Below are 6960 nucleotides of genomic sequence, written 5' to 3' on the forward strand. Positions count from 1 at the left end.
AAGTGTCGATACATTTATTAAAAGTATCGATCCCAATAAAATCGAACCTGATAATTATATTGTAATATGTAAATTTACAATGTAACATATATAAATATACCGGTTTTATGAGAAAATAGGTCAGCATAAAGTATCGAACTTGTTAAATTTGTGTTGATACATTTTGTCCATAATGAATGCCAAACGGGTGCACGCATAAAGTGTCGATACATTTATTAAAAGTGTCGATCTCAAAAACATCGAAACCGATAATTATAATATGATAGGTAAATTTACAATGTACCCGATAGAAATATACTGGTTTATGAGAAAATAGTATAAATAATGTATCGATACTTTTTAAGTTTGTGTCGATGCTTTTTCCAGAATGAATGTCCAACGAGGTGCACACATAAAGTATCGATACATTTCAAATTGTATCGATCCAAAAAATATCGAAACCGATAATTATAATGTAATAGGTAAATTTGTAATTTTACCGGTATAAATATACCGGTTTACTTATAAAATAGGTCAATATAAGCGCTACTATTACATTATATAAGCGCTACCTAATATGTTATTGTACTTGATAATATTTCCGGTTAAATGTCTATTTTATATATAAGCGCTACCTATTACATTATATAAGCGCTACCTAATATGTTATTGTACTTGATAATATTTCCGGTTAAATGATATAACATAACCGGTCTAAATTTTAACCGGTCATGCATTTTTTAGCCATTTTTTAGGCGCCGCACAGCAGAAGTTCCCCTAAACCATACAGTAGGAAACAATTTGAGTTTATTTTGTTGTAGTTTTAGGGTTTAATGTACAATTTAATCTTTTAATTATATCATTTAATCACTTTGATATTTAAATATGTTATAAAATAATATTTAAAGTTTTATTTCAATAATCGATTTATTATTAAAAAATTAATAATACACGAAACAGTTTGAGTTCATTTTGCTGTAGTTTTAGGGTTTAATGTACAATTTAATATTTTAATTATATCATTTAATCACTTTGATATTTAAATATGTTTATAAAATAATATTTAAAGTTTTATTTCAATAATCGATTTATTATTAAAAAATTAATAATACACAACTAAAGATGGATATGGGTTGAATTTTTAATTAATCCAATCTAATCTAAGAAAGATATTTTATACTCAAGCTCAATTTAATATATATTTCATAATATTTTATTCAATTTAAATCCGATCTATTTTTTAGAATGAATCTAAATTAATTTGATCTTTTAAAAATATTATATTATAATAATTTGAATTAATAAACCAATTACTAATGCAAATCCAAATGCAACAATGTGCTTGCTCGTTTAGATAATTATGACCTATAATCTCAAAGAAATCAGAATGATTTTCAAATGATTCATGTAATAACACCAAGGAAACAATAAGGGACTAAGGGTAGTAACACCAACTACCTTTCAGTAGTACAATCTAAAAATTGTAGAAATAAAAGATGAATTAGAAATATGGATTTTAAAAATTGACAGAATGTTACTATGATATTCCTTTAATTATATTTTAATATTAATATGATTTTATCTTATAGTGATATATTAATTATTATTAATTTTGTAATTAAAATGAAATCAAAACGTAATATTAAATGTAATTTAAAATAAGTAACAGTTAGATTACTCAAACAAAAATTAAATAATAAATTAGTGACCAAATAATTAGTTTACCCAAGTTAATTAAGGCGTGAGTTTCAACATTTAATAGCTGTATCTATTGTTTCGCGCGCTGTTTACTGTTCGTTGGTAAAGCAGTTGAAGATCCTCCTAAATTTTCGTCTGTTTTTTTCTAAAATTTACTCTATACAAAATGAACAATTTGGTAATGGAGACGTAATGCAAAAGTCTCTCTCATGGAAGGAAGTTCTTAATTTATGTACTTCCTTGAGAAGCGAGAGAAGGTGAGAGAAATTTTCTCTCCCTTCTTCTTAACCTTAACAGAAACTTCTTAACCGTTTCATCACCTCTCCCATGAAAATGGCGCCTCAGAACAAGACGGAGAGGGTTACGGTAGGCTGCGACGACGAGGGAGACATCCACGATGTCAAGTTCGCGAACCGTGACTGCTGTTTTTGTATGCCTTGTCACGGATCGATCTGGTTGCAACGATTGGCAATGAACGACACAAACTCCATCTTATCCACGCATCGAACGACAAAGAGACGTGGTGGACGCGACGGTGGAGGAGGCTTCGAGAATGGTCGGATACGGTTGCCGGAACGAAATGGAAGACACTCTTGCGACGGTTCAAAAAGAACAGAGCTTGTAACGGAGGAAGGGAATTCCGTTACGATCCGCTGAGTTACTCCCTCAATTTCGACGAAGGGACGGGACGAAACGGCGACCTCGACGCTGATTATTTTAACCAGAACTTCTCGTACAGGTATGCTTCGTCCTCGTTACAATTATCCACCAAAACCTCCTTGGATTTTGACAGAGAGGAGCCGTTACTCGTTTGATTGTTAACGTGATTTGCTGAAAACCGCGGTTACTTTTCTTTAGCTCTCGTGATTTTCACGTGCACGAGAAATCGGACGGTGGTGCTTGGGGCCTTATATTATGGTTAAAATTTAAAAAATATTTGTAATGGTTTTTGTTGAGAGTATTCTTCCTACTGATAATTCATTAATTCTAATTGTTTGGAAGCTTTAACGTTTAGGTATTCTTTTAAAAGGACATCACCCCCCAAAAAAAATATGAGAGTTATGTAATAGATAGAATTATATAATATTTTGAGGTCTTACGATTTGTCTTTTCTTAAAGAACATTTTTCATTGTTTTATTCAAATTTCAATGTTTTTATTGTGATCTAGATGTAAATATATAATTGTGTATAAAAAATATAGTAATATATTTCTTTGAATTCATCAATCTAATAGTAAAAGAAAATGTTTTTCTGTTGGGTTCTAAGAAAATACAAGTTATTTTTATTTTTGTTGAATAAACCGTGTTTAGTTGTAAAATTAAAAGATAATTTCTGAAAAATAAAAAAAATATGAGAACAAAAAGAGATATTTTTTGTATTTTTATAAATTTATTTTAAAAATTTGAAAAATAAAAAAGCCTAATATCTAAATTTTTAGCTTAATTTAAACGGATTTGAATCATTCTAACAATGATTTTTATTTAATGTTATCTAAAACCCTTAAGATTTTGCAAAAAAAATATGGTTATTGAATTTTTTTACACTCAATGTGGTCTTTAAATTAAATATTTTTAATAATTTATTTTTTAGTATTTTTATATTTAATGTATTGAATATTTTAATAATTATTTATATTTTAAATTTAAATAATATCTTAATTTTCTAAAAAATTAAATAAGTCCTTAACTTTATAAAGAAATCAATCAGGCCATCTAACTTGGTCAAAACTCAATTAAACTTATTTACTACATCATCGTCCATCATGTACTTCAAAAATAATATCGTGAATTATCACATCAATATTGTATATTACCATATAAGCTTTTATAAATTGTCTTGTAAACGTTATGACGGTTTGATTCTATTGGTTGAATGATTAGATAGTCCTTTTCTCAGTTTAGGGATCACATGTTAAATTTATGTAATGAATTTTCTTAATAATTTATATTTTAATGTAATTATTTAATAATTATTTATTCATCTATATTTTAAAAAATTAGATACCAAATATATTTTTACTAATTTATTTTTATATTCAAAATTTTATTTATATTTAACCAAATATGTTTTCTAATTTAAAAAAAAATAAAATTTATATATGGACATAAAATAGAAAAAGAAATAAAAAATATTTTCTAGAACCAAACACCCTTCTTTTTTTTTAGAGATTATGAGTTTGAGTATGTGTTTGTAAAATGTGTGTTATCAATTATTTAAGGAAGTTCTAAGCAATGTCATCTTTTAATTATCCTATACTATTAAAAGAAATTAATAAAAGATCTACAAAGAAAAAAAAAATCTTGCCTTGAAGGTTTAGAAATCCCTCAAGGCACAAAGGCATCATATAACACCGAATCTGTATTGAAACGAACACTGCTGTTAGTGCCTAGTTCTCCAAAATCAACACGTGAAACACCTTCCCATAACTCATCAACACTAACTGTTAACATAGCTGCAGCATCCAAAAACTAACGGTGCTTATTCTACTCGTATGTGAATATTGGATACGAATATAACATTTTTAAAAAGAAATTTTATGTATTAAGAGTACGGGAAGTCATATCTCTATATATATATCTACATGTGATGTGAAACACGAGTGTCAGCACTAAAGGAAAGAATTGGAATGATAGATTATGCAATTTGTGTTCTGAGGACTGCCAACAAGAAATCATTCCAGACGTCAATCGGACCCGGCAAACACCAATGAACACAGTCATTATATCCCTTCATCCATTTGTTTCCCCAGAATTCACCAGGGTGACCATCAGGTCTCATCAGCATTGCCCTCGTCACATCCAATGCTACAAATTTCTTTCCTTTCTTCTTCCCTTCTATATTTGCTTTCTCTGTCTCTTCCAATTGCAACCTCCTCAGCCCCCATTCGTTACTTCTCAGCTTAATCTCTCTTTCCCTTAAAGGCCTTGTCCTATTGCATCTTCCTCCCGAGTCCCATGTTCCGTTCTCGAAATGAGCCGGCGAAAATGTCCGTACTAGGGTGACCCTCACTTTGCAATTCTCACAGCGGTTGATATAGTTTAATGCCGATCGAAAAGCCATCCCGAGGGCGAATCCGACACCATAATCGGTCACATTCGGCGTGTCGCAATACACACATCCGATGACTCCGGTGTCGTCATGTAGGTAAATTGTTCGGAAGAACCAATGTGCGTCCGAGATGATGATATAGTCTATAGCAGGAAGATCTTTGCTCCATTCTTCATCAACTTTATGAAGATGCAAATCAAAAATACCAGATGGTGAACCATTGATCACTCGTTCTTCACCTTCTACAAGGAATTTCGTCCAAACAATCATGAGGGTGAACTCATGACCGGGAAAGTGCCATATCCGTTTCCGGTCTTCGGAATCTTTGTAACGATCTACCGGAGTTTCTACCTGAGGGAAAAAAAAGATTGCATTCAGCAACTCAAATTTTCTACACTCTAACATAAAATCTTACTTTTGTCCCTCGTAAACATTTACGAGTGTCAATCCGAATAGGTGTATAATAGATATGGAGAGCCAGAACTTACAATGAAAACTAACCTTTGACAGAAGACAGAGGAGGGATTCCATGTGGTTCCTGGCAACCGAGTCACCAATAAACGCAAGTTTTCTTCCCACGAACAAATTCCAGGAAAATGGGGATTAAACCTCGGAAGAATACACTCATGAGGTTTCCATCTCCAATTCAGAAAATCTGTGTCTTTTCTTCCCTGGAGAAAACAATTCTTTGAAGTAGGGATTGTTAAACAACTCGAGTTCGCATACAAAGAACCTTGTGGGTCGGGAACCCACTCACCCTTAAACAAGTCACAGCTCAAAATCACATCATCGTCATCACCTAAAATATCCCCAGAAAAAAGTAAAAAATAAAACGAAATTCCCATATGGTTAAACTGAAAAGAAGAAGAGGAAAATGAATTGAATTGAATTACCATTAAAAGTAGAATTAGGATGTTTGAGCGAAGCAAGTGTTCGATGAAGGTCGTGTTTGGAGACGACGTTTAAAGGGTTTGGAGAATAGAGGATGAAGACCGTGAATATGATTATAAGAAGAGAGGACAAGAAAAATGGAGGGAGCTTCCCATGTTTAGGCATGGTTTTCTCTCTGTTGTTGTTGTTGTTGTAGTTTACTGTAATCTCGTCTTGGAAAAACAAACAACGAGAAAAAAGACCACGAGGAAGAAGAAGAAATCTTGGGGGGAAATAAAGTATGAAGAAGAATTCTTCTCAATCCATACAATACCAAAATAATCAGACAAAATACGGTTTTTGGAGATTTATGAGTTGAAATGTCCAAAATGGGAGCCAGAGTAATTTTTTTCTTTAAAACAATGAACAGGTGGAGCCAATAAGTGAGCTTGATAGAGATTTTTTATTTAACAACGAATTCTTTTAAATAATTTTTATTAAAATTCATCTTACTGAAATAGTAAGATGATTTATCCTTCACCGAAATAATCATCTTAATTCTGTCCCCTGACGACTATATTCCAATAATCATCTTAATTGATGTCATTTTCACCGAAGCTAAGTGCAGTGAAACACTGTGTGGTGATAATTGCAGCTCATTTCACCATAAAAAAAAGCGGAGGCAATGGTTCAATATTCTATAGATAAAATACCTCAGTGATCAAAAATGCCTTATATATACGATTTTAATCATTTTTTTGGATTTGTCAAAATGACCAACAAAATCGCAACGCGAAATAAAATCGCAACGCGATCCCCAGAATCGCAAATCAGTTTCTAAAATCGCAACGTGATTCTTGAAAATCGCAATGCGATAGTTTAAATTCGCATTGCGATTTTCCAGAATCGCAACGCGAATATGAAAATCGCAACCCGAACACATAAATCGCAACGCGTATCCGTAAACCGCAACGTGTATCCGTAAATCGCAACGCGTATCCGTAAATCGCAATGCGTATCCGTAAATCGCAACGCGTGTCCGTAAATCGCAACGACAATACGTAAAATCGCAACGCATATCCGTAAATCGCACGCGATTTTTAAAGCGCCATTATAATCGCTACGCGTATTTATTTTTCAAATTACAAAAACGAATATTAAGACAAAATCCCGTAATCGCAACTCATAACCTAAAACCTAAAATCACAACTCAGTCTCATCTCCATCTCTCACTCTCTACGACGAAATCCGTCCCCATCTCCGAAGATTTCCGTCCCCATCTCCGGCGAAATCCCTCACAACCATTCACGGTCAGAAATCCCTCACATATAGAAATGGAAAATCAACCTCCGAGGGTTAGTTTT

General features: G+C 32.3%; 1 pseudogene; it reads right to left on the minus strand.

Moving 5' to 3' along the window:
* Positions 1-4146: 4146 nt before the first annotated feature.
* Positions 4147-5935, minus strand: LOC120135986 (annotated as a pseudogene).
* Between the last annotated feature and the right edge of the window lie 1025 nt (positions 5936-6960).

Source organism: Hibiscus syriacus, unplaced genomic scaffold (genome assembly GCF_006381635.1).
Source record: "Hibiscus syriacus cultivar Baekdansim isolate YM2019G1 unplaced genomic scaffold, ASM638163v2 tig00110621_pilon, whole genome shotgun sequence".
NCBI classification, from domain to species: domain Eukaryota; kingdom Viridiplantae; phylum Streptophyta; class Magnoliopsida; order Malvales; family Malvaceae; genus Hibiscus; species Hibiscus syriacus.